The 26,437-nt window shown below is 48.3% G+C and overlaps 2 protein-coding genes across 5 annotated transcripts in view; one reads left to right on the plus strand and one right to left on the minus strand.

Annotated features, from left to right (window-relative positions):
- The window catches only part of ZAP70 (zeta chain of T cell receptor associated protein kinase 70), a 30,546-nt gene extending 14,259 nt beyond the window's left edge, over window positions 1-16,287 (minus strand). The window contains exon 1 of the mRNA XM_048054092.2: window positions 14,707-16,287. The gene's annotated coding sequence lies outside the window, so the exon portion shown is untranslated. The remainder of the gene's footprint in view (window positions 1-14,706) is intronic.
- Window positions 1,731-26,437, plus strand: part of ADAMTS10 (ADAM metallopeptidase with thrombospondin type 1 motif 10) — a 71,399-nt gene continuing 46,692 nt past the window's right edge. For 2 of the 4 annotated variants that reach the window (XM_066984075.1, XM_013200305.3), the window contains exon 1: window positions 19,292-19,856. The gene's annotated coding sequence lies outside the window, so the exon portion shown is untranslated. Of the gene's footprint in view, window positions 1,828-19,275; window positions 19,857-26,437 lie in introns of those variants that run through there. The other 2 variants (XM_048054091.2, XM_066984077.1) reach the window with 2 other exon arrangements.

Here is a 26,437-nt window from a genome sequence, read left to right on the forward strand (position 1 = left end):
GTCAGTCAATCAGATCTATATATAGCTGGCTACTCGCTTCTATTTAGATTAGACAAGAACCATCAGGAACTGGTTTGACTTTATAATTTCCCAGAAGAGCAGGTCCAATTTGTGCTGTACCAGTGCCAGTCCCTGAGAGGCTGCCAGAGGAAGTGGTGGCAAACTGTAGCACCCCATAGGAGAGTGTTTTCTGTCTCACTACGGCCACGACAAACCCCCACAGCACTGCCCTAGCTGCCTGGGCTGTCTCTTTAAGGTGGCCGACCCGGGGGTGGAGGACCCGGGGAGGGATGGAGGCTGGGAAAGGGCCAGGGGTGTTATAAAAGGGGTCTGGGCGAGTGGGTGCCCTGGAGGGGCTGGTGCAGGGAGCTGCTGTTTGAGGTGTGTGGTGGCAACGTGGGGGAGGAGGGTTTTTTGAGCAACTCTGTAAAAGGTGTTTAATTGAGGGGAGGCAACTGAAGGTAAGAACTGCCGGGCTGAATGTGGCATTGCCGGGGCAGAAGGTCTGGCTGGGGGGAGCAAGAGTCTCAGAGCTACCGTGCCACTCACTTGCCCTGTCCCTGGGCTGTGAGTGGGGAATGACTGCTACCTCGGGGCTTGCCTGCCCTGCAGGAGGCTGCTGCTGGCTGAGGCCAGGTTGCCCCAGCCGCCTGCTGAGCCCTGCAGCTTCTCCTGGCATCCCTTGGCCTCTCACTGCACTGGTGAGGTTCTGCAGAGCTCCATGCAGGCCTCTTGCCTTGCCCTGCTGCAAGAAGCTAGTGCAAGAGTAGATGTGTTCTCCTGTGATGCTGTTTGCAGCCCTTTTTTGGTGCTGTAGGAAAACCTGGGTAAAACTTTGTACCTGGTACTATCTTGACCTGCTTGGTGTTTACTGAGCTCTCCAGGAGTCTGCTGCTGGAGCTGATCCTGTGGAGGTGTGGGGCTGAGCCTGGGTGCAGGGGCTGTGGCAGAGGGAAGGTGGAGGCAGGGCTTAGGAGAGAGCAGGATGGCACAAAGAGTAGGGTAAATGGAACAAATCATTGGTAGCTGCTTCCCTGTGGCTTTGGGTGCATACCAGCCATCTTCTGGCTTGCCTAGGGCTGTGGAGGAGCAGCTATGCCCAGTTCTTTCCCCTAGATTTCCTTCTGTTGTTCCTGGTCTGATCCAAGAACTGGTTTTATAGTGAAGAGCCTGGTTGAAGATGAAGGACTGTAAAATGTTTCAAGTGTACAAGTTCCCTTTCTAAGTCATTTATCCCAGGAGTGGCTTGTGACATGTAAGAGGATGAGCTGTGAGACGATTTCTGGATTGTGAGCATATAGTCTTCTAAATGCTAAATAACAGTAGACTTGAAATAACTTTGATTAAACTTCAAATGCTTCTCAGTTTAAAGAAAACTTTAACCTTGACTTGGATTGGCCTTACTATACTCTTCTAATTGCTCTTGATTAATGTTAAATTTGCATTTGTGCATTCCATAGCAGCTCTTCCCAAAGCTTCCTCATGAGCACTTATGTTCCTTGCTTTAACTGCTTTCCTAACCTCCCTGCTGACTGCATATTAAAACGTCAACTACACAATCATTTATTAACACTTGAGCTATGTGTGAGTAGGAGTTTATGAAACTGTGAGCCCATTTTTGTTCGTACTCATAAACAGCATGCCTTCTGCTTATACTGAAGATAATAATCTTCTGTACTTGTCAGTGGGTATTACTGACTCAGTCCTACCTGAAATGGTTGTATTTACAGAAACTCCACAGAAAAAGCTCCCTGCTCTTGCTGGAGTCCTGTGGCCTGAATTCTACAAAGGACCTGATCTGCCCTTTGCTGTCCTTGAAGTGAGCAGGTAAGTGCAGACTGCCCCTTGCTGCCTGTGGATCCCTGGCCGTGTGCAGAAATGCTTCATACACCTAAGCCCCTTTGAAGTGAAACATGGGAGTCATCTGGCCCCAGGGAGAGTTCAGTCCTTTTTGGAATAAAGATGTTAAATTCCCCAGTATCCTTTGCAAGGCCTCATGCAGGGGCCTGGTACTGCTGGGATGCACTTGATGCAAAAGCTCCTGACAGTGGTGTACCAACTTCGAAAAAAAGCTGGTACCATGGAGATCAGAACCCTTCATCCCCAACTCCTTCCAAACTCTTGGCCAGAGACCTAGTGGCACCCCATCACAGTATTATTGAAGATTTAAAATAAACATAGGTGATAGTTCTGTTTAAATGCTTGTGCCTTGGTGTTACAGTACCTGTGTGATGAAGCAGCCATTGCTTACCCAGCGGCAGGGCTGCTGGTGGCTGGTTTCCTGTTCCTCCTTCCACCCAGGATCAGAACTAGCCAGGCTGCCTTAGGTCCCTCAGCTCTCTTAAAGCACTTACTCCCACAAGCAGGCAGCATTCAAGGGCTTGATGTCTGAGCATGCTGCTTGCAGACCCCCCTTCAGAGTCAGCCTGATGCTTGTATCTGCACCCAAATATGCAGGAGTGGTCATGTGCCACCTCTGCTCCTGTTGCAGCTCCCAGCTGCTTCTCGCTGCTTTGCTTCAAGCTGGCCACTCTTAACCTGCCTGAGTGGGTGAGGCTGCTCATCCTTCTCAGAAAGGGAGAAACAGTGCAACAGAGCATGGAAAATTGATGACACGCTTGTTTGGTGCAGTCAGATGGCAATAAAGGCCTGAGCTCATTCATATCCTGCTGGGGACTTGTTTTCCTTCTGTGGTTATTTGTCAAATGCTAATGAGCGGAAGCAATTTGCTCTTCTCTCCTTGAGAGCAGGAGACAAGGAGGGGGCAGGGGAGGGGCAAGGCCACCTGCCTGGGGCCCTGGTGGTTATAACTATCTACCTCTTTTGTTCAAGCTGTTGCTTTAATGGCCAGGATTGCCTTGTTCCCAGAAAGCAGTTTTCTGGTGTTAGCCTGCTTCCTCTGAGCTTTTCACTGATGCCTGTGAACCAACGGTGCAGCTGCCTCTGGTAACAGGAGGCAGGGCTTGGTGCCTCCCTACAGGATGCTGGCGCAGGTTTTTCTGCAGTGCCATAGAAAGAGAATCGGGCAGAGTGTGGTCCCCTGAGCCAAAATGGTCATCTCATGAAAGGAAATTAAGTTACCACCTAGTTGACCAAGGGAAGTCAGTAGATGTAATTCTTCAGAATTTCAGCAAAGCTGTTGATTCTATTTCTCACAGTATCCTTCTGGGCAAAATGTGTAGCATTCAGCTAGATACTCACATAATGCTGTGAGTGAACAACTGGCTGATGGGTTGGGCTCAAATGGCTATCATAAATGGGGTTACAGCAGGCTGAAGCTAGTCACTAGTGGGGTTCTTTCTGCAGGGCTCCATTTTAGGGACAGTTCTCTTCAATGTTTTTGTAACTGATCTGGATGCAGGACTCAAATGTATACTAAGTAAGTTTGCAGATGATACTGACTCCCTTGAGGGTAGAGATGCCTTACAGTGAGATCTTGACAAACTAGAGGGCTGGGCAATCAACAGCATGAAGCTCAACAAGTGCTGGATTCTGCACCTGGGATGGAACAACCCCAGCTGTATGTACAGTTTGGGGGATGAGAGGCTGCAGAGCAGCCCCCCAGAAAGGGCTCGGGGGGTTCTGGCTGACAGCAAGTTGAACCAGTCAGCAGTGGGCCCTGGCAGCCAACAGGGCCAACTGTGCCCTGGGGTGCCTCAGGCCTGGCATTGCCAGCCAGGCGACGGAAAGGATCGTCCCGCTCTGCCCTGCCTGCTGCGGCATCACCTTGAGCATCACATGCAGGCTTGGGCACCACAGTATAACAAGGACATAAAGCTATTAGAGAGCCTCTCAAGGAGGGCTACGAAAATGGTGAAGGGTCTGGAGGGAAAGATGTGTGAGGGGTGGCTGAGGTCCCTTGGTTTGTTCAGCCCAGGGAAGAGGAGGCTGAGGGGAGGCCTCATGGCTGTCTGCAGCTTCCTCACGAGGGGAGCAGAAGGGCAGGTGTTGAGCTCTGCTCTCTGGGGACAGCGACAGGGCCTGAAAGAATGGTGACAGGGTGTGGGGGGGGTCAGGTTGGATATTACTAAAAGGTTCTTCCACCGAGAGAGTGGTTGGGCACTGGAACAGGCTCCTCAGGGCAGTGGTCACAGCACCAAGCCTGCTGGAGTTCCATAAATATTTGGACAATGAAATCAGACATGGTCTGATTTTTGGGTGGTCTTGTGTGGAGCCAGGAGTTGGACTCCATGAGCCTTGTGGGTTCCTTCCAATTTGGGATATTCTGAGTATTGCAGTAGGAAGTACCAGTAGGTCTCTGGACACATGCAGGTGGCTTTCCTATGTTTGGTTTACACAGGCAAATTGTATACATTAGCATGTTTCCTATTTACATGTGGTCGTGTCTGTGGTGTCACATGTTCTTTCTAACAAAGTGCACCTGACTCTCACTAAAATCTTTTTATCTGGTTGTGCTTTACTTGGGGAATACAGATGGAAAGACAGCCAAGCATGTAGATCTTGGTGTGCTTCTCAGTGTCCAAGGATGGCAGCTCAGTGCAATACAAGTGGTTGTTCTTAATCTTCTTTACATTGGTTGATTACTGGCTACAGGACTGACTAATTAGTTCTGCAACTAACTAACTATAACAGTGTTTTGGCTAAATACTTGTCTCTTTCCCTAAAGAAAAGGGTATTGGTTCTTTATAAAGTGCTTCTTTTCGGTGAAAAAATTTCTGAGCAAGAGTTTGTTTGTAGGTAGGAGCCTGGAAGACCCTGATAAATCATAAGGTCCAGAACCATGTTTTTAGCAATGCTGCATGTAAGAAAGGGCACAGAAAAATTAACTGAATGTGATGGTTTGTTTAAACTCAAGCTGATGTTATTTGGGGAATGTGCAGTGATGTGGACAGGCCCAAGTAACCTGGCCACTGTATCCTATACAGTGAAGAAGAGAGCTTTGCTGTACCCTATGGTGGCTGGGTTAGTGCAGGAACAGAAACCTGAGTTCTGGTCCCCCACAGCTACCCTTGGACCTCCTACTGGTTTGTAATAGCATCCTCTCATAATCCAAATGGCCCTGGCGGGCAGCTCTGGACTAGGTGGGGTGATGGGCCCACGGGCAGGGGTGACACTGCTGTGTGATGGGGTAAAGCAAAGTAACTGTCCTAAGGCAGCATGTCCTCAGCTGTTGTGTGTGGATTGAGTTTGGAAGGCTGTGAAAACACCCTGCTGATCCTTTGTAGAGCCACTGAAAACACTTCTGGCCCTGGACCCACTCATCCTGAACAGCTTTTAATTAGGGTCTAACATAGTTAAACACAGTACATTGTTCACTGCCTGGTATTCCTGAGTGCTTTTGTGGTCTGGTAACTCAGCTATGGGTCATCATGTCTAAACAAATGATGTCAAGATGTCCTAAGGATGAGTGAGCACAGAACTTGTCCCTGTGTTTACCTGCCACTCAGGTGGAGCTGAGGTTGACAACTAACTGGAGTGAGGAGCTGGTACTCCAGCAGCATTCTCCGGTTTTTGGTATAGCAGATGCTTTCATGGAGCCAGTAAAAGCAAGCTGCAGTAATGCAACAAAACATCCATATGTTGAGCGGTTATGTTGCTTGCTTCTACCTGGCCTCACTGCATTACCTCAAAGGGTTTTTGCTGAAATAAAAGCTTATTGCAGCATTGTGGTCCTGGAACTTTCCAGTACAGAGCGTGGGGAGCAGCAGGCTGAAGAAAGGTTAAATGAGATTTACATAAGCAATTTGCAGCTAGCCTGTGGATTAAGTCATTCCTTGGCACTACTGCTGGTGGCACAGCCCTTAGCAGGGTGCAGTAAAGGTGACGCTGCAGACGTGACAAGGCTTTAAGCTGCAGTGATGTGAGGGCACTGGCCATGATGGATATTTTTGGAAATGTTTCTCATGTTCTGCACTGGCTTGGGTTCTTCTGATGGTTCTGAGCAGGTACCTTTTCTGGAAGGACTGGAACCTGCTGAGCAGGTTGAATGCTGCTCTGAACAATGTGCCCTCACCTCTGCCCCTCTCATGGCTCCCAGCGGTGAAGCGTCTGACAACTCCATTTCCAACTGCGAAAGGACCCAGCGTGGAGCCTGGTGTCTTTTTCTACATAAAAACCATCTGCATTAATGCTTTGGGTCTGTCATTTAAAGATAAGTATATAGTTGAGCTTAGTTTAGGAGCATTTTTTTTGCAGTACCTACAGATTCCTTGGAAGATCACAGCTGCTGTCTGTGCTGCTTATGAGTGTGCAGCCGTTACCTCCTGAGTTTTTCAGGGCAGAAAAGACGGAGAAGAGACAGGCAAACTGAGGAGAGAGGAGTTGTGTGTGCAGCTGACCATCAGGTCAGGTGCAGAGCTCCAAAGTCTTGTTCCCTTACTCCTGGTGTGCAGGGCTCTGCAGCCACTAGGCTGCAATCCCTTCCTGATGGGTGTTGACTTTGTGCCCTACTTGGTAGGATACTGGATTATCAGCTATCCTGGGGAGGGAGGCAAGCTGGGAATAACATGGGGGGGCGGGGGGGGGGCTCACCCACCTGCTGGCCAGCCTCCAGCTAGAGTTTTTTCTCAAATGGGTTAAAACCTGTTGATTCAGTGAAAGTGCATTGCATTGGGCATGTATGCAGGCTAAGGTTGATCTGATGACCTGGTTTCAGTTCTTTAATCTTGCTGCCTTTGCTTTTTGAGAGGCGACAGTTACTGTGTCCTCTCACTACTGATCATCCGTTTGCCTCTGCTTTCGTAATGGGACCATTTAACATTGTAGATATTATCAGACATCTGTTGGTCTTCTGTTTTGCACTGGTCCATCCAAAGCTGCCTGGCTTCTCCTTGGTCTATAATACAAGCTATATTTTTAAGGTATTCTTACTTTGGACAGTATCTCTATGCATATGAGGCACTTCAGAATCATACTTCTATAGTCCTGCTCTGAAGCCATCACTAGAGCCTGAAGTCCCTGTCAGGAGGGGAGGCAGGAGAACGGGGAGCAGAGTAGTGAGCAGTAAAGCCAATAGTGAGCAGGTCGTAGCGGTGCCGCATCAATAGTGTGCGTTGGTGCCCTGAACATTAGCCGGGAGGAAGGCTTCAGTGTGCTCAAGCTGCCCTGTAACTCTGCTCCTCAGTGCTGACACAATAGTGTGTTAAAATGGGAGACTACCTTACTTAGCTCTGCTAGAGGGGATTTAGGCAGGCAGAGCATAAATGTGGAACTCAGAACTTGGCTTAGACACCAAAGCAACTTCTCTGTGCTTGCAGTAAGTGCCATGGGCTCTCAAATGGCCATGAGTCAGTGAGGTTTCTCAATCTCATTTTGCTAGCCCAAGCAAAGGGGGCTAGCAGCAGATCCAAACATGACCAAATGAGTGTGTTGGGCAGCTGGTGTTTGCCACTGGCACTGCAGCCCTAGCGCTTGCTTTTATGAGCAAAATATTACTGTAAGTAGACTCTCTGGTGGGGAAGAGGCTGGCAGAGCACTGAGTGCACTCACTGCTTCTCAGATATAAAAAGATGAGTTTCGTTTACATGGAACAGATCAGAACGAAGTTACTGTAGCTTTAAAAAAAAATCAACCACTAGCAAAACCAAACAAAAACCCCAAACCCACCCATGTGATTCAGTACCAGTAGCGAACATGATTCTGGCACCTTGACACTATTGAGGTTACTTAGTCCAGGAGGTGTTTTGATACTGGAAGTGTTGTAAACATTCCAAGTTTGGGATGGAGCAATAAGTGAAGGGCTTGACTGATGGGCTAATGAGTACAGCTCTTCGGAACTGATAAGATATAGGGATAAAGGAGAAGATAACCAGACTTTCCACTGATTCATGAAACATTTCCTAATAAAATCCATCAGGATGTGGAACAGTGGAAGTCCCATTCCTAGTCACTTAACACTGGATCAGTACTGTAGTGGGGAACAATCATCTACAGGCAGGAAGAAACCGGGATGAGCTAATAGGACTTTCCCATATCTAACTTCTGCAATTCTGAGTTCCATTCAGGGAAAATTGCACTTTCAATTCCTTTCTCTGGCCAATGTAACTTCTAGTTCAGCCAAGGCTCCATGGAATACAGAAACACTGAATGCAGAAACATTTTGCTTCCACTGTTGATGTTTTTGGTCTTCTGAACATCAGTGTCAGAAGTAAGAATGAAGTCTTCTGCTTGCTCACTAGACTATTATACGGACAATATTTACTGTTCTCCTGCACTTTTTTTATGTGGCTAACTGATCAGCTACATGGCTACTGAGGTGAAAAAATAGCTCTTTCTCCATGGTCTCATAAGTTCTTAGCTTTTGTTCTTTCTATGCTATCGATGGGAGGTTATATTAATATCTACCTGTGCTTAGTCCCTGCTTCTTACCATGGGCAAAATGCACCATTTCCCATAACTTTTCCACAAGGCAAGCTTACTTTGAACCTTTGTAGTTAAACATACAAACACCATTCTCTTGTCCGTGAACACAAGACCCTGGGATATGAACAGCAGAGGGTTAACACTGTCTTCTGGAAAATCTTTTGATCGCTCAGCTTCTGCTTCACTCTCCTGCAACCTCCCCTTGTCAGCAGAACAGGCCGGTTACTTCTGCTGTGGGATGCTAATAACTCATCAAAACAGATTCCTCCAAGGAGGACATTATGGTCCAGGGACAGGGCTTTGTGCTGCAGAGCTCTCCAGGTTGCTGGATTGCATCCAGCTATGGTGGGACAGGCTGGATGTTCCTGTCCAGCAGCCGTTGGGGCGCTGCTGGCAGAATTGTTGCTGGTCTCACAGCCTGGTTCATAGTGGGTGGGTTGCGGCAGCAACAATTAGTTGCAAAGAGGCTTTTCTTTGGCAGTCCCAGAAGAAAGAGTGCAAACCCTTGCAGGTCCCAGGGGAGCCAGGATGCTGGCAGCTGTGCAGGGCATGTTGTGCCCTGCATGGGTCCAGCTGAGTTCTCAGAACAACCTAGTGCTGTTTAAGCCCACCCTTGTAGCGTGACTTCGGAGAGCTGAACACCCTGGAAAGTTCTGCCTGCACCTCTGGCACCTATCTCCCCATTTCCCTGTGACTGTAGGGCATTCCTCTAGGCTCTTGTCTGTTCCTCCATCAAAATTATGTTCCTTGGAGCAGTATTTGCTGGCTCCTTTCACAGCTCAGCACAGCAGTGGAGTCTGCTGTGCCTGTCTTTACCGCTTCCGGCTGCGGCAGGACCCTTGCCGACATCCATCTGTCCTTTTTAACTTGACGTGATGATGGCTGCAGGACCTTGAACATCTGATGCAGGACTGGGGGGAGAGATTCTTCCACTGGCCTAGAGAAGTATGCATAGTCTCACACTGCTCCCTAGGGCTGTATTAATTTAATAAGGCTGTAGTTGTTAAGTAATAGCTGTGGGGCGTACTTTCACCTCTGCCTTCTAGCTCTGTGCATGACAGATTGTAATCTCATCAGATAAGAGAGGGGCAAGCCGTATGTGTACATCTGCACCTATAATCTTCAGGATCTGTGCAAACATCTAAGGGGAAGAGGGTCATGATTTTTGCTCAAAATATCTTTCTATTTTCCATCTGCCTTGCAGATGTCAACAATTTTTTAGGTATGGTTCTGCTCCAGAGATGTGCACTGGGAGTTTTCTGATGAGGTGAAGAGGCAGGTAGGAGCAGGATAGCCCATGAGCAATGAAAAACTGACTAATCGGTTCTTAAGTGACCCAACCTGTCCGTAACTGTTTACACAGTGGACTCTACTGACAGATTATTTAGAAGCTTTTCAGAAGCACAAATACATAGCCCAGATTAATAATATAATCAGTTAAATCCTTGAAGTGTTATTCTCTTATTGGCCAAAAACTCGAACGAGAGAAAATCTGGGCAAAAATTGGTTGTGTTGGGCATCTCAGATGCAGAAGGACTTCCTCTGGAATGCAAGTTTGAATCTGAGTCAATGACAGTCAGTGACTGGTAGGTGATGGGTCTGGTATCTCTTGAGCTTTGTCTCTATCATTTACTTTTCTGTCAGTTTGTTATTAATAGGTGGCAGCAGCAGCAGCTATGGGAACAGTGCTATGGGGGAGTGACTTTTGTCAAATAAATAGGACAAATCCTCAAAATCCTGCTGCAGTGCTGGTGGAATACTGAGCAGCCCTGCCAAGCCTTGCGGTGGACAAAATAGAAGGCACAATGTTCTGCTTTGGTGTTTAACTCCTGCAGTATATAATTTTCTCAGTTTGCATACAAGAAAACTTTAAAATTGCTCATCTCCTTTGTAACCTTGCAATGCATCAGTACTCTTTGCTGGAAAGTCTGGCAGGTAGTAAGAAATTCCCCTAACAGCCAGGATCTTCCCTGCCCATTCACAGGCTTTACCCCAGGTTTTGCCAAGGACAGTACACACTTTGGGCCTTGAAAATGTGCCTTTGTTGGATCCTGAATGTGCTCTGCATCCACATGCCATCTTTCAGTTTTATTTTTCTGGGCAGATAAGGGATGAAATTTATGATCCCTCTCCTGCTGATGAATACAAGGCAGGCAGAAGAGCTCATACCACAGTAATGCCCTGGACTGCAGTTCTGCCAAGTCACACACTTGCTGTTGTGTTATGCTGCCTACCACAGTAAGCACACTATATCTAGATGAGCAAGGATGGGTCTTGGAAAAATACAGTCAGTTCATTATCTCTATGCATGCTTTATTTTGGCCAATGAGGTTCAGAAAAGAAATTTCTTGTGCTGCTTTAAGATCCTGTGGAATTTTCAGAAAAATACGGCATTATCTGAAGCTTTTTACCCCATTTACTGTTCCAGACTCCCTAAATCTGTTTGAGTCATTAACTCACCTTAACAACTGCATTGTGTTTTCCCCTCAGTGTCACCAAGAAGATGAAGTGATTGCTTTCTGGCGTACTGTAGGATCCTTCAGAATAAAGAGCTACGTATGTCCTACGTGCCAAGGTACAAGCAACAAGCCCTGCCTAAAAGATTCAACTTCTGCAGCATTCGTGCTGTGTGGCTTGTGTGCAATTGTCCCTGCTAAACTAATTCTGTCATCGGCTGCAAGAGATTCATAAGCCTCCTGTCATCCCTTCAGGTCCAGACTAGCTCTGCAGTCTTGTGCCGATGTTTTTATGCATGCTTGGGAGTAGTGTCAAAGCACAGCATAGTTGCAAAGGATCCCTGGGTTCCAGAGATCCTGCTGCAGATCCTGGGTGAATCGATGGCTCACCTCATGCAGGGTCCAGCCATGGGCACAGAGCAGTGTTTAGCTGTGGCTGCCTTTAATACCTGCTGCCCCCAAAGGGGGTGAGAGCTTCACGTGCTTGTAGCAGGGCACAATCGTTTTGCATGGGGTAGCGGTCTTTGGAGAAGCTTGGTCACCAGAAATGGGATTAACTGCAGTAGGATCGCACTACAGATGACCACAGCTTGGGGCTTCCAGTGCTCAAGTCAGCTGGGGTATCTCTGTGCTGTGAATGTGCCATAGCACAGGTAGGCATTGATCAGCAGAATTAGAGAAATTCAGGCACCCCAATCCTGTTGGAAGACAAAGGCTGTTATGCAGGCTGGCTTAAGAGGCTTCGGTCCTGTGGCTTATGAAACTAGGTCTTGGGCAAAGCTGCCCAGGTATGAATCGGGAGAGGATGGCAGTCAGTACTCAGAAGCAGTTTGGGGCCATGCTTTTCCAAGACCTTTTGAAAATGCTCTGTTAGGTGTTGAACTTAAGGCCCCAGCACTTACACTTTGGCACTTGCTGCTCACTAAAGTAGCTACAGGGAAGTGGGAGATGATTCTTGTATTGCCAAGGGCAGATTTAACACCATAGGGCACGCCTTCCCAGATCTGTAGAAAAGGGCCAGAGCACAGGCAAACTGTGCTTTGTCTGATTTGAGCCAAGGGCACTGCATGGGCAGCTCCTGGCTTAAGGTTATAAACTGGGCAAATCGCAGAATCATCTAGGTTGGAAAATACCTTCAGGATCATCCAGTCCAACCATCATCTTGACCTAGTGAGTCCCATCACTAAATCATGTCCCTCTGCCATGTCCACGAATCTCTTAAATACCTCCAGGGATGGGGACTCCATTACTTCCACCACAGGGCAGCTTGTTCTACTGCTTGACCAGATAAAGTAAAATGACAGCTCAGAGCCTAACAGTCACCTCCAGCTCAACAGCAAAGGTTAACTGAGCAGCGTTTCTGAGTTTTGAAGGACAAAAGATGAATCTTAGCTTGAAACCTAATCTGCAAGCATGAGAGGAATTCTGCAAGATCCAGCTCATTTTCCAAAGCCATAGTGAGTAGCATGTTTAAAATATTGTCCTGGGGGTGAGCTTCTAGGCCTCAATACATCTTCATCAAAGCAGGAGGGCAAATTTTGCTTTAGCACTGCTCAGGATGTTTTTGAACACTTTCAGAGTAGAGTGAGACCATTCCTTCTCTGTATTTTAAGAGGATTAAACAGTTCAGATTGCACAGGGCTACAAAGTGATAAGAGGACATTCCTGAAGAAATTTTGAAGAGCAAAATGAATACTTCTGGAGGCAGGGGGAAGTTAGACTTGGACTTCACTAGTTCAGCTGTTTTTACAAGAGCATATCAGCTCTGAAGCGTAGGTATATGTTTGCACGTGACCAGCATGCATTTGAGCAAAGCGTGTGACTTGCAAGTGGTAATGGAAGTTTACGTTCACAATCAGTCATTTCCTATGTGAAAAGGTCTGTTCTGAGTGTTGAAATGCACTACAAACAGGCAGCTTGTTATCTCTGTTTTCCAAGTGTAGAGCTGAGGTGCAGAAGTATTGGACTAGGCCTGCACAGGGCTTTTCAGTTACTTTAATAACAGAAAGGGCTTTTTGTTCCAGTCACTTGAATGGGATTTTAGGAAGTAGAGTTATCGTAACACTGTAGTTTATGCTTTATCCTGCCTACCTTCCTTAGAGTGGCTACAGCTTTCTGCTTCCTGGCTCTGTATGGAGTTTGCAGAAAGCTGCCCATGTTTTCCATAGCCCCTGGTATCTGTTGTCTGTCCTGAGCTCTTTCCAGCCTGTCCTTGCCCATTCAATGCTAGACCCAGCAAGGCCTTTCCTGACACCTCTGGGGATATTATGAGCATAAGTTAGCATCATTCAGTGGTTAAAACCACTTAAAAATACCTGTTCCTGCACTCCTGGTAAGGAAAGGAATAAAAGGTATTTTAATTCTGAACCTAGTATGTTTAATATAGCCCATCTAATGCTACCACGTGAATTAGCAGTGATTCCTGGGAAAGCATGTGCTAAACAAAGGATGCAAGGCTTTAAATTGATAAGTTGTGTACTTCTCTGGAGGGTGGGAAATAGTCATTTTCTGCATTGCCCTACTAACAGCTGTTTCACATCTTTCTGTACCTAGTCCTGTTACTCAGCTCAGACCCACAGAGTCATCAGAGGTGGAGAAAATTCATCTCATTGGTGTCCTTTGCCCTTGGCATCTCTGCTTTTGTGCTGCTGGTCCCACCTGCTGAGGGTTTCTGGAATAAAAGCTTGGCGCAACTAACATATCTGTTGCCCCTTCTGACCTCTCAGGCTTTAACTGCTCAAGCCAAGCTTCCTTTAGCTGTTTCAGTGGACTTAGGTCATGTACAAAGCCTTGTGTTTCAAAGGCTTTCTGCTCCATGTGAAGTCTCTTGCTTTAGAGGGCAGCACAAGGACTGCAGCATAATTCCTGTTATCTGAGAGTTCTCAAGAAACCCTCTTTCTGATTAAGGTTTCAGTTGGAACCTCTTTTTTGTCGTTAAAACCCACATGCATTTATTTGTATGTCTTCTAATACTGCTATGGTGTCATCCATGTTTAAGAAGTTGTATTCCTGGGAGCATCAGCAAGCTCTACTAGGACTTGGGCCCCTTTCTCTGCTCAAGGGGAAAAATGGTAATGAAAGGTTGCAAATACAAAAGCTATAAATATATCAGAAAGCAGAACCTCATAGTTCTGTTTGTTCATCCCACTGCTAGTGAGGGAGCCTGATCCCTTCCCTTCTGCAGTTGCCTCTACGGTTCTGCCCATGTGATGGGTTTCCCTCACATCTCTGCAGCATGTATTCCATAGATCTGCCTATTAGGAAATGTTTTCTGAGGCTTAACCTCAACTTTCCTTTGTTCTAGTTTATTCCATCACACCATGGACTGTGCTTGAACTGATGGGACTTGGAATTGTGCCTGTTTTCACATAAAAATGCAGAGCAATAAACAGATGAAATGGCAAAGAAATTAAGAGAAGCAAATGTGAATTTGGCAGAAGCCTCTCTTTTTTTTTGACTATACTTGCTGTTGTATTTGTCAGTAGGAAATCTCTGAAGCCCTCCTCAATTATTTGGAGCATTATTCGGCAGGTTCCAAAGACCCTAAGTCTTCCCACATTGCCACTTAGGCTCATAGTCAGTTTAACGAGAAGATTCCAGATGAGACAAATTCTGACATTGTGTCCAGAGATAAAGATCGGTCGACCCCGAGTATTTGCCTGTAAGCTATTATTTTATATTCTGATCTAAATGCCCCAACTCCAAAAAGAGAACAATGCCCCATAATATCACACCGGTCTTTTCCTACACTGTTGGAGCAGTCAATAGAAAAACTAGAGCAGTTTCACGGTGAATTAAGCTGGGCCTATTGACACCAGCATTTCAGGGGATCTCCCCTCCCGCTGCTAAGGGGTGTGCGGCAAGGAACAAAGCAGCCATGTCGTGCAACAGCTACCGAAGATACTGACAGCAGAAAAGTACGTCTTACCTGGCTTATAGATGGGCAAAACGTCTTGTCAGGGCTTCGCTGCGGCAGTTTTGAAGACAGAAAGGAAAGGAGGGGAAAAATATTCTCTGGCAAGTGAGAAACGTCTTGATTTTGGGAGATAGGAGAGGAACAGGCCACACCATCCAGTGAGCTGTCTGGCATTTGCTAACCTCCGTTAACTGGTTTCTTTGAAACGTGACCTATTTCCTTGTTGCACAGGAAAGGAAAGAAGAGAAAATAAAAGCTTTGTAACCTTGAAGAGTGAGAGAGCTCTGAGACCTTCTCAGTGCCAGGTCTTCTACGGGAGAATACAGATCAGAGGAAGGTGGTGAAGATCAGGTTTTGTTTAGATGTGTTGAGCGAAGACGTTACCTTGGCAGTACAGCTTTCTGCTCGCCTGTTGAACAGATGTTCCTTGGGAAGTGAGCCCTTTTGCACAAGCCCATCTCTGCCATGCCATGGTATGTCCCTTGGAAGTCACAAGGTGGTGAGGAGAGCTTAGCCTCTCTCAATTGTTCACATCCAGCCCCGGATGAGAGGCCCTCTGTTCAGGGCTTTTTTGGAGTGATGGTGTGTGATGGTCAAGACCTAGTCTCAGGAAACCAAGAAGCTTCTCCTAGGCTGTTTTTTCTGCTCAGCTTGCCAATTAACTGTTTGTAGTGCCAAAACAGCCACAAGACTAACAGCTGGGAACCATCCAACACCAGTCCTACCAAATGCAGTTTTCTCTTGGAAGGGCTTTCAGCTGTTCCTCAAGGGCATGCCTCCCTTTCCAGAAGAAAATGTTTCATCACCTGCCACGATAAATAGATCATTACCACTTGACAGCTCATTAGGCTGGGAGAAATGGGTTAAGGGTTGGAGTTTGGTGCCAAACCATGGGTGACCAGGAAGAAGTGCCGCAGACCTGTGACTTGAGTGCTTGAAAGCAAAGAGGTTCTCCAACAGATGCATCGATGGAGAATCCCCAAAATGTCTCAGTGATGCAGGTGGAAGACTGCATTGTAGAAGAAGTCAGGACTGGGGCTGTAATTGTGGCAGGCTGAGCTTGCTGATGTTGAAGGCTGGAAAAAAAAAAGTTGTGGTAGGATTACATATGCTCAAGGATAGCTTGCATTTTGCATTATTTGACTGTATGGCATTTCATGGACAAATCCCCTCTAGGAGCCCTTTGTTTATATTTTTGGCATGGGGCTGTACATGATGTTTACTCAGAAATCAATATTAAAGGTGGTTGCAGGCACAAAATGAGATCCTGAGATGGAAGATGAGTCACCTAGGAAGTTTAAAAGTGTGAAAAAGTGGTGTCCCAACACACACCTTTGCAATGTGAGCAGAGGTCTTGCTCCTGAGCACTCAACAAGGCTCACTAGCACACTTGTCCTTTGCCCAGAACACTCACAAAGTTTTTAGGCATTGTGTAATCATCTTGGTAATTTTTTTTTTCGGCTTCGCTTTCAAATCTAGCAGTGGCTCATTCAAGCTGAAGTGACAAGTTTGGGAGACACCAACCCAATTTTATCTAACACCTGGGGTTAATTAAACTGTTTTTCACTGTTGAGCAATTAGTTTGCATGTTTCCACACTAGTGGAAAATCAGAAACATTTGTTTACAGCTGGTTTTACTTGTAGGTTCTCAACCTGCAGTATTTGGGTTACAAATAAAGCAGAGCAGTTTGTTTATTACAGCAGTAGCTAAAAGACCGAATGGAGCATTGTTGTGTTAGGTACTGTACAAACATAAAAAGGATTAGTCCGTGGCCAAGTAGCTAGTCCCAACATGGACATGGGGCCAGGCTGTGATGTAGCGCCAGAGCTGGGAACTCTGCCCAGGCCCTGCAGTTTAGACGTAGCAAGAGTTTTTTATTTTTGTTTTATGTACAAAATGGTTATACAAAATGACCCCGTCAGGCCTCAGCATCATCCCTTATGTGCTTTAATGGCAGCCTTACAAGCCTTAAAACGAGCACTGGCCTCTGAGTGTCGCGCAAACTGGTGCTGCAGCTGGGTGTGCTGGATGCACTTGGGCATCAGCCAGCATCGCCCAGAAGCGACGTGCTGTGTTTGTCTGCAGGCATTGCTCTTTGTTTCTTCTGGGTTGGGTGCAGCATCCCTGCGGGGGTTTCTACCTGCATGGTGCTGAGCCTGGACCTCGCAGGATTGGAGCGTGCAGCCTCTGCCCGGTGTAGCCACACGAGGGTGCAGTGTCCCTGGGCTGCTGAGCCTTGGGGCCGGGGTCCTGCAGCTCTGCTGAGCACAGGGCTCCTCTCCACCCTCAGGGTGAGGGAGGATGCAGGGGAGCTGTGGAGAGAGGATTTCAGGCACCTCCTGGAAATGCAACCTCAACTCCTCATCCTAGAAGGAGGGAGCAGCTGCCTGTCACTGCTTGATGCTGGAGGCAAATTGCAGTCGCTGTCGGTTGCCCCTGAAACTCTTGCTTCAGGCAGGGTCTCACGTCCCCTCTGTTGTTAATCTTGTCCCTTTACCCTTCTCCACTTTCTAGGCTCTTGTGATTGAGGCCTTGGCTTGGGAAGATGTGTGCAGCTTTGAGGTGACTCCATCACCGCTCCAGAGGTGGGCCCAAGCTGGAGCCCAGTTAAGATTAATTCTTGAGCTGAGGACTTGACGTGGCCTGGTCTGAGGACGAGATCTGTAGGGCTGTACTGTTCTCAGGTACAGTCCTGTGGAGGCTTTTGCTCCAGGCACACGCACGGGATCTGGTTGTTTGTCCTTGTGTGCCAGGAGGCTCTAGCGCTGTGTTCAGTGTCCAGGAGGGACTGCAGCCCCAGGTGAGGAGACCACCCGCCTGGAAGAGGGAGAGGGGCAGGTAACAGAGAGCAGGGAAGATGGGTGTTTGCAGCCTCAGTCCCTCTTAATTACACACCGAGTGTATTTGGAGACAAGCCTCAGCAGACAGAAAGCCCTTAGGATGGCACCAGGCCATGCTTTGAGCAATTAGTTTTTCCTTGGCCAGAAGCGGCACCATTCAATTAAACCCCAAATATTTTGTTTAGCTGCTCTTTTTTGTACGTGCTGTGGGGGCTCAGACAATGGCTAGCACGGCTTGCGGAGGAAGGAAACCAATCTTTCCACCCAACCAGGGAAGTGGCCAAAAATCCAGCCCAACAATTGCAGTCCCTTTGAACTCTGTTTTCAAGCGGAGAGAGCCAGGCCCTTTCAGTGTGAGCGGCTGTGATGAGGAGTGGCCCTTGCTCTTGTTCTGCGGTGCCCTGGCTGCAAGGGCAGGAGCTCGGGGTGGCCACCATCCGAGGCAGGAGCCTGGGACAGGTAGATGTTGGATTCCAGTTCCTGCAGCCGCACTTCTGGCTTGTGGCCACATGCTTCTTGAGGGTGAAGGAAGGTGCTGGAGCGCGGCTTCTTCCAGGATATCTCCTGCTCAGATCATGCTGCTCCGTCCCAGAAGTGGATTTCAGAGGGCTTCAGCCAGTGGAAGAAAATGCATTATGTCTGTGAAATGCGAGGATACAGTGTCTGCCTCTGGTGCAGCCCTGCGCTTGCTGATAGCAGAGGGTATGGGAGGATATACTGCAAAAAAAGGACTGATGGCTTCTTGATTTTTTTTTTCTTAATCCTTTTGCTCAAGCATCCCGTGACCAGTATCAGATTAGGCACGGGGCTGGCCGGGCCTTGGGTCTGACTCCGTGGCTTTCCCTGTCCTCTGTTCCCATCTAACGGCTGTGTGCTCACTGGCCTGCCCTGGGTCAGCCCGGGTGGCACCCAGCACCCTCCCCACGAGCTATGGCTGCAGAGGTCTGCCCTTAGGGCCAGATCCTGTGGCTTTGGCTCTGTACACATGTAGACTTGGCTTATACCTTCCCCTGCTGCTTTCCACCGTCTTGCCTTTCATGCAAATCCTCTCATGCCAAAAGGCTCCCTGGGGAGGGTTTTGGGGTTTGTCTGACCCAGAGAGGGGCTCAGGTTGGGGCTCTGCTGTCTGATGCTGCAGTCCTTTCCCCGTGTCCTTCCCAGGGCCCTTCTCTATCTAGTGAGAAGCAGGGCAATTGGGAAGGGTTGGTTTTTATATTTGCAGGATGGCCAGGTAATTCTCTTTGCCAAGGCTTTACAAATTCTGCTTTCTGATCTCAAGGAAGACTTCAGACAGAAGAAAGAAATGAGTGCCTGCCCTTTATTGTTGTTATTGTTTTATGTGTCCTGAGAGGGCTTTGTTTTTAAACAAGCAGTATTTTATTATTTGCAGTGTTTATTCTGTTCTTTAGAAATGTATTGTCCTCTGTGGGACACTCCACGGTGGCAGCAGAACAAGAGAAATTATGCATCACAGGAGCCAACAGGGCGAAAATGATGTAACTTGGGAGGGAATGGACTTCTTAAAACACTAACAAATTCTTGAGGGCTTTTTTAAATTTAAAGCCAATACCTAATCGTGCTATAGAGCACAGCTGTTGTTAAGGCAGTTTCATCAGACATGCGCTGGATTTTTAAAAGCTAGTTATAATGAAGGGTGGGAATTTTATTTGTTTTTTTTTTGGAGGGGTGGGGGAAATCCTGGCTTGTTTTATCTTTTCTGTCTACCATGTGCTGCCGTCAGCGTGACCCCTGTGCTTTACTGCTTTTATAGGGATGTTTTATCAGCCAGGGAGCTGTCGAGGCCCCAGCCCGCGTTGCCTTTGGGGCTCTGTGAGCAGACGGGTCTGCCTGGGAGGATCACTGCCTGCTCCTTTGCAGAGGGTTTAGCTGATTAGTTTTATACTGTTGCAGTCAAGACCTGCCTTCTGCACTGATGTCAGCAGTGAGGGCGGGACTTTTACAGCCTTGTGGGTTTGGGATTTTTTTGGATAATCCTGGCAAAATTCCTGAGCAAAGTTTCTATTTTTTTTTGAGCAGCCCCTATACATGCTGCCTCCGAGCCTCTCTCTTATTACTGCTCACTTCCTGAAAGGAGACTTTTTAGCATAGCCTCTAGGTCCAGCGCTGCCTGGGTCTGACAGAAGAAGGTTATTGAGGAAGGCAACGTAAACCCTCAGCCTGGAAACTTTCTGACACCCGCAGGACTGAGGGGGAGAGAGAAGCCTTTGGCTGCTGCTGGGAAAAAGAAAAAAGAAAAAAGAAAAAGAAGCTCAAAGAATTAAAAGGGGAAAAAGAAGAAAGAAGGGAAAACGCTAGAAAAGGTAAAACAGTCTTTAAAATAATTTTTCCAGAGAAAGCTCTTTGAGGTTGGAGTGGGGTGGTCTGGGGTGGAGGGAATGTGAATGTTCTTTGAAATCAGAACCGTCTCCCTGGAGAAGGAATGAGCCCGAAGAGTATTGCATGCTGGAAAAACATTTATGAGAATGAAAACCATGTTCACCCTTCTCCAACATTCAGAGTTTCCATAAAAACGCAGGGTTGTGTTTCAAAGTGTCTGCAGACAGCAGGAGTCAGGCATCTGCTCTCGCGCGCTGTCTCTCTCACCTCTCCCTTTCCCCCCACCACTCCACTTTTTATTGCATTAAGCCATCTGATTGCATGTTTGCTGCTTTAAAATAGGATTCTCTCAGGCAGAGCTGCTGTGGGTGAAACTTAATTACAGAAAGCAACAGCTACAGTCGCTGCTGCAGAACTACGCATTCCTTGCTGTCCTCATTCCTGTGAATAGACGCGGATTGCACTCCCTCTCCCTCTTTCGTTGCCTCTCTCCATCTTCAGGAGCTGCCTTTTTCCCTCCTGTGCGATGCGGGCAGAGGATTATAAACTGTCTGACCTGAAAAAGTTGCAAAGTCATTAACTTCATGTGCATCACCAGGCATTTGGCCCTGTTGCGCTAGTCATATATTTCTTTGCTTTGATTGTATTTTAAAGGGGTTTTTAATAAGATCAATCCCTCAGAACATGTTATTTTAAACATCAAAGTAAATATTAGTGATGGTGAAATGCCAGAAGATTATCTCATTAGAGCTGAAGGAGCTGTGCTATAAATAGAAAGGAGTTTATAAAATAACCTTGGCAAAAATCTTCCAGAGGGGAAAAATCCACCTGGGGGAGAAGCGTGGAGCCGCACTGGTCTGTGCTGCGCTCCAGGGCAGGTACCCTGCTTTGGCGCCAGCTGCGTCTGGGCGGCAAAATTTAATATTTCAAACCGAGGCTCGTTTAGGGGCACATTTCTGATCAAGTGTATGCTTGGCTGTGAACCTCAGGGGGCTTTTATTTTCCTAATTAAGTCCGTGCCAATACCCACACTGGCTGGAGATAGCTCAGCCATGCCAGGGAGATCTGTTTCTTATTCTGCTCGTTAATATTGTTGTTAGCAGAGCTCGCATGGTGACAGCACACGGTCGAGTGCATGATGGGTGATAGCAGTAAGATTTTTAAAGCCTTTCTTTGTTCATTCTTGGTCTCCCTCACACCGCAGGCGGTGGAAGGGAAGACGCTTTGTCAGGCTGCCCAGGTAGTTCCTCAGCCGGTGCAGGAGCGTTTCCTCTACTCACCAGTGCCGTGCCCGGACTAGCTTTAAATGCCTGAGCCAAAGAGTCTTCCTCCAGTTCTGGGGAGATGGTTCCAGTGTCACGAAGTTTCTCCATATAAGGCTCACGCAGGCTGTCTCGGTTGCTCCATCCCTGACGTCCCATTGTTCTGGGCTGGCCCCACCGGCAGCACCCACGGGCAGCACCCTCCAGTTTCCATCTCCTTAATTTGTGAAACCTCCGGTGATTGTAGGTGCGTCTGCTGTTGTGTTCCCCAAGCAGCTGCTTGATGGCGGAGTGGGAAAGGCCTTGTCATCTCCTCTAAATCATGCTTTTTCCAGATAAGACTTCGGGGCTGAACTGTTTCATTTGGCAGAGCAATGCTCCAATAAGCTGTGAGTGAATGAGCTATCGATGGGGTGAAGTACAATCCTAAGGGAAGGTGTTGCCTGCTCAACATAAACAGTTTCTGCTCGTCATGCGAGAGGCCTTTTAATTACCAACATGCAAACTTGTAACTTGAGAGGGTCTTTTATCGCTGATGGCTCAAGGCCACCCAGAGACTGTTGTGGGGAGGAATAAGTGTGCTTATCACATACAGCCCTGGTCTGGGGACAGCATGGGCTCTGCTGCCTAGAGGAGCTGCCCCGTGGAGGGCTTTTCAGTGCAGGTTGCATCAGGCCCACCCAGGAGATGATTCTGTTCAAGCACTCATCTAAAGCTTATCTGAAACCCCCAACTCCAAAAACCACTTTTCTTGCCAAGTTTCCAGCAATTAGTTCATTCTAAGCCAGAAACACCGCAGGATGTGTTTGTCACGTCCTGTCCTGCCTAGATCTCAAGTTAACACAAATTAATTTAAAACAAACAGAATTTGAACCAAATTTGTCAAGTTTTCAGAAACAATTCACTAGTAATTTGGATGATGTCAGTTCAAATGTGCTAGAGATATGCAAGTCAAAAAGATCGTTGCTTGACCCCAGCACCCATAGGAAATATTTGCAGGGCAAGCAGTTGCAGACATTTCCTGGGAATCTGTAAGCAGGTCAGATCTCATGTGCAGCTATTGCAGGGTGAGAAGCATAGAATACCACCAGCCTGGGTACAGACTCATTTGTCAAGGCTGTGGGGAGTTTTAAAGGGATATTATCAGGCAAATCGTCCCATCTCAGTTACAGGGAGTGCCTTAAATCAAGTCTGCAACCAATTCAAGTATTGGGAGATTCTCCAGTGAGAACATGTGCCAAAATATTTTAGCTCCATCTGACTTCAGTGGAGCAATGTCAGTGGCACATGTTAAGTGCAGGGTCTCCATCCAGCTGCGCTGCTGCTGCTGCTCTCCTATGTACTGCATTTGCCCAGACGGGGAAAAGACATGCTTGGGATGTGCTGTGGCTGAGTATTCAGCGTCTCTGTGCTCCTGTTTATCATCCCAAGCCACCATTACTGCAATTGTTTCCTATTCTTCCACTGTAGCTCCATTTTTTAAAAGTTCAAATTAATCTATTCCTGAGCAGTTCTGCAAATCCATTTGAACTCAAACATATATAAATCTTTCTTCCAGTTGAATTTAAGGGTGAAATCCTGGCCTCCTGCAATGAGAGTTGTGCCGCTGACCTCAACAGGACCAAGACTTCACCCCAAAGTGACTTCATTAAAAACCACGGTGAAAATCACTAGCTAGGCCCTATTGGGGTTAGCGGCTGGGCAGCTCCTCTGCATCTAGGCAGGGATAAATGTACTGGGTGGCCTTTGGGCTGCAGCTTCCTTGCTAGGAAGCCACACGTGTTTGTGAGACGGCACATTCTGCTGCACCCTGCCATACCCCACCAAATCCAAACCATCTGGGCCATATGTTTCCCTGAACAGAGAACCTGGAGGGAGGGGAAAAAGGGCCCATAAACTCTCTGCACAGCGGATCTCTTGGAACTCGCTCGCGGGAGCCAGAGACTGAAAGCGATCTGCAGATCCTCCAGAGCTGTGAGGGCTGGAGGGAGTCGGGAGCCCCGTGTAGTCTGCAAGACCTCATCCCAGTGCAGAGCTCGCAGTGTGTTCCTCTGTGGAAATGTGTATGAGGGCCTGGGGGTGCTCACTGTCACTATCGTGCTGCCTTGCACCAAGGGGGACTCCCATGCCCTTGCGTGGGCTTCCTGCGTAGCTGTGGTCAACTCGCTTTGCTTTTTGCCTTGGTTTGCCCTGCTGTGAAATAAAGTCAGTAGGGAGGGGAGAGGGAGGCCACAGAGAGACTTTGGGTTACAGGGAGGGTTGTAAGGCAGTGGGGTGGTGCAGCCATCAGGGTCCTGGGGGAGAGTTGCGCTGCGTGCTGGCAGTGTTGTGCTCCTACTGCCCCGGGAGGCCGAGGCTCCGTGCTTGTTGCTCAGGGGACAGCCTGGGCCCTGTGGTGCCCAAGGCACACAGGTGAGCAGGCAGCGAGGCAGGTAGAGCAGATGGAGAAAGGTGCCTCCGGCCAGCTGGGCCAGGCTCCTTTCTTCTGTGTTGCCATGATGCAGCTGCTTCTCTGATTTCCTAGAAGGAGAGCCTGGTCCAAACTTATTTTTCCATTTCACGGTCTTCATCTGCAGCTCACTTCATTTCTCTAAGCTGCTTCTGTGTGTGACCCCATGGGACAGCCTGAGTTTTGTCTGTTAACCCTGTTCCGAGAAGCGGATGGGACCAGGGATCTCTGTGGGTCCCTCAGTTACTCTTCACTTCAGTGTGGCAGGACCAAATCAGCAGTGGGGGGCTGGAGATGAGCAATGCTGTGAGTTGTCACCCCTGTCCAGGGCTGTGCTGTTGCTGGTGTGGAGTTGGATGCTGCTGTGCCATGAGAACGCTGTGCTGGTGGTAGGAGCTGCTGGCCTCTGCGTTCACTGCAGGTCCTGCAGCGCTTCTCACAGCCCTTCTGGGTAACAGGAGCCACCTCAGGTGTCCTCCTTGGGAAGCTTGGAGGGGCTTTCTTGTCTCTCTAGCTTCAGTATGTGAGACTGCTCTGTGCCACAGATGTAGGTGGAGTGGTGGGCAAGGAACCGGGCTGCAGGGGGCTATAGCACAGCGCCTCAGGTCTGATGATCCAGACCCATCTCGGAGTGTTCTAACGCTGATGCAGCACCAGGATGTGTGGGATACAGCCCTACCCTAAGGCCAGGTTGAGGAGGGAGACATTTAGGGGGTGTCACACTTGGCGTGTTAGCTGTAACAGGTCTGCATAAGGTGTAGTTGCTTGTGCTGAGGCTTGGGAACTTTGGATCCTCTCTTGACTGCACTGGACCCTGCAGGCAGGAGGGTCTGCAGTGGGACTGATGGCTCTTGTGCAGCTCAGGTGGCTGAGAACCAATGGAGGAGCTGTGCTCCCTTCAAGCTGCTGACTAGAAGGTAGCCTGCCGGTCTGTTTTGTTTGGGGGGAAGCTTAGGCAGTTCTGTAAAAAGCCCGCAGCTGGTGTTGGGGCTCTGGATTCATTGGGAAAAGGGACTTTTTGCATGCTTTCTGAAGCTTGCACTCCCCTACGTGCTGCTGATGTGCCTGTGCACACAAGTGGCTGACTTCTGAAATGCTCTCCAGCGTGGACTTTCAGATATCCCGTGCCTGTAATTCCGGACATTCACTACCTACACAAACACGGGCACAAACTGTGTGCAGAGAGTAGTTGTACAAAGGCAGAAGGCATTCGTATTGACATGGAGATGCCGGATATAAAAACGGCATAGGTTCATGGCAGGCCCAGATTTATCGGTGGCGCTTGATAGCGTGCAGGCAGCATATGCAGGCAACGTGTGGCTACCAAGCACCAACCTCCGCGCAGGTAGTGTGTATCCACACGCAGCGGTGACATCCACCCACGTGGACTGCACAGCTGTGCACAGATGTTTGTGGTCCTGGTCTGTGTGCACGTGGCTAGCATGTGTGTATTTAATATGTATGGTATATGTGTATAATTGGCAAGGGCACCATATGGTAGGCAAAGTGCGCTTTCTTTTAATGACTGCTCGGTTGTCTTTTTACTTCTGTTGTTTTGTCCATGGCTGAAGCCAGCAAGGAGAGCGGTGGCAGGGGGCCAGCAAGTCTGGGTCACATGGAGCAGCTCCAAACCATTGCATAAATCCTGTCTGAAAGCGGACCTGCATGAGAACTGGTGGAGTCTTCTCCTTAAAGCAAAAGAAGTCCAAGGCTGGGAGCGCTGTGCTGCTTGGTAGCCACCTTGCTCCTGGCTGAAGTTGGCTTCAGTTTAGCAGCTAGGTTTGGGTTCAGCCCTGGGGCTCGTCCTGATGATGATACGAGCTGGTGCTTCTCTAACGCTTTCCTGTTGAGGACCTCCGAGCATTTTACCACACTTGGAGAAGTGCAATGACCCCAGCTTTCCAGATAGGGCCAGATCCTTATGTAACAGAGAGATAGGATTTCCAGAAAGCAAAGCAGTCGGTGTCAGAGGGAAGCTGGTGCTCCCAACTCTCCACTCCTGTGCCCTTGCTTTGTGATGGGTTCCTTTTGCCCATTTGCTGGTGAAATTAAAGATCCCGCTGCATTTTGGAGGGAGCAAGGGGGTAATTCATTCCTTTCTTCACTAAGATCGCCCTGAATAGACTTGACTGTAAAACAATTCGTGTGTTTAAAAAGAAGAAAAAAAAAAAAAAAACACTCCCACACAGTACTGGAGTGAGCCCAAAACCCTATGAAGCTTGCTTGTACAAAGGGATCGAGGGTGTGCCCGGCTAGAGCACGGCAGGGCCCGATGCGGAGCGCAGCAGCGAGGCCGTGAGGAGGAGCCGGTGGTGGGAAGGCAGTGAGGCTGCTCCCCTGCTCGCCAGAGCCAGGTACCGGGGTGCTCGCAGGGCCACGGAGACCCAGGCTCGTGTCCCTCACCCTCAGGTTCTGACTGGCAGCATCGGTCTGGATTCCTTGCATTGATGGTGAGCACCTTTGGACAGGATTGGGTCTTACTTTAAAGCTGATGAAAGCAGCGCCTCTCCTCCAAGCAAACTCCAAAAGTGACCCCGCTGTCACTGGGGATGGGCGCTGCGAAGTGGGGCTGCAAGGGTGGTGGGATGGCATGGCCCCTCCAGGCGAGGTGGGCTGCAGCTACGGTACCGTCCTGTGGCTGGAGGCTGCTGCTTTCTGGTGAATGATGATAACCACGTTTGTTTCTAATTCTTTGCTTGCCATGCCCCCAGAGAGGCCCGCCTTGGAGCAGCAAAGCTGATTAAGGTTCAGGCTCTTATTTTCACTTCTGCAGATCTGTGACTTTAACCCATTTTTCCCATTCCTCAGCCCATGGTCCTAACAGTGAGCTGCCATTTAGCTAATGCTGAATTTT

Source organism: Anser cygnoides, chromosome 27 (assembly GCF_040182565.1).
Source record: "Anser cygnoides isolate HZ-2024a breed goose chromosome 27, Taihu_goose_T2T_genome, whole genome shotgun sequence".
NCBI lineage: Eukaryota > Metazoa > Chordata > Aves > Anseriformes > Anatidae > Anser > Anser cygnoides.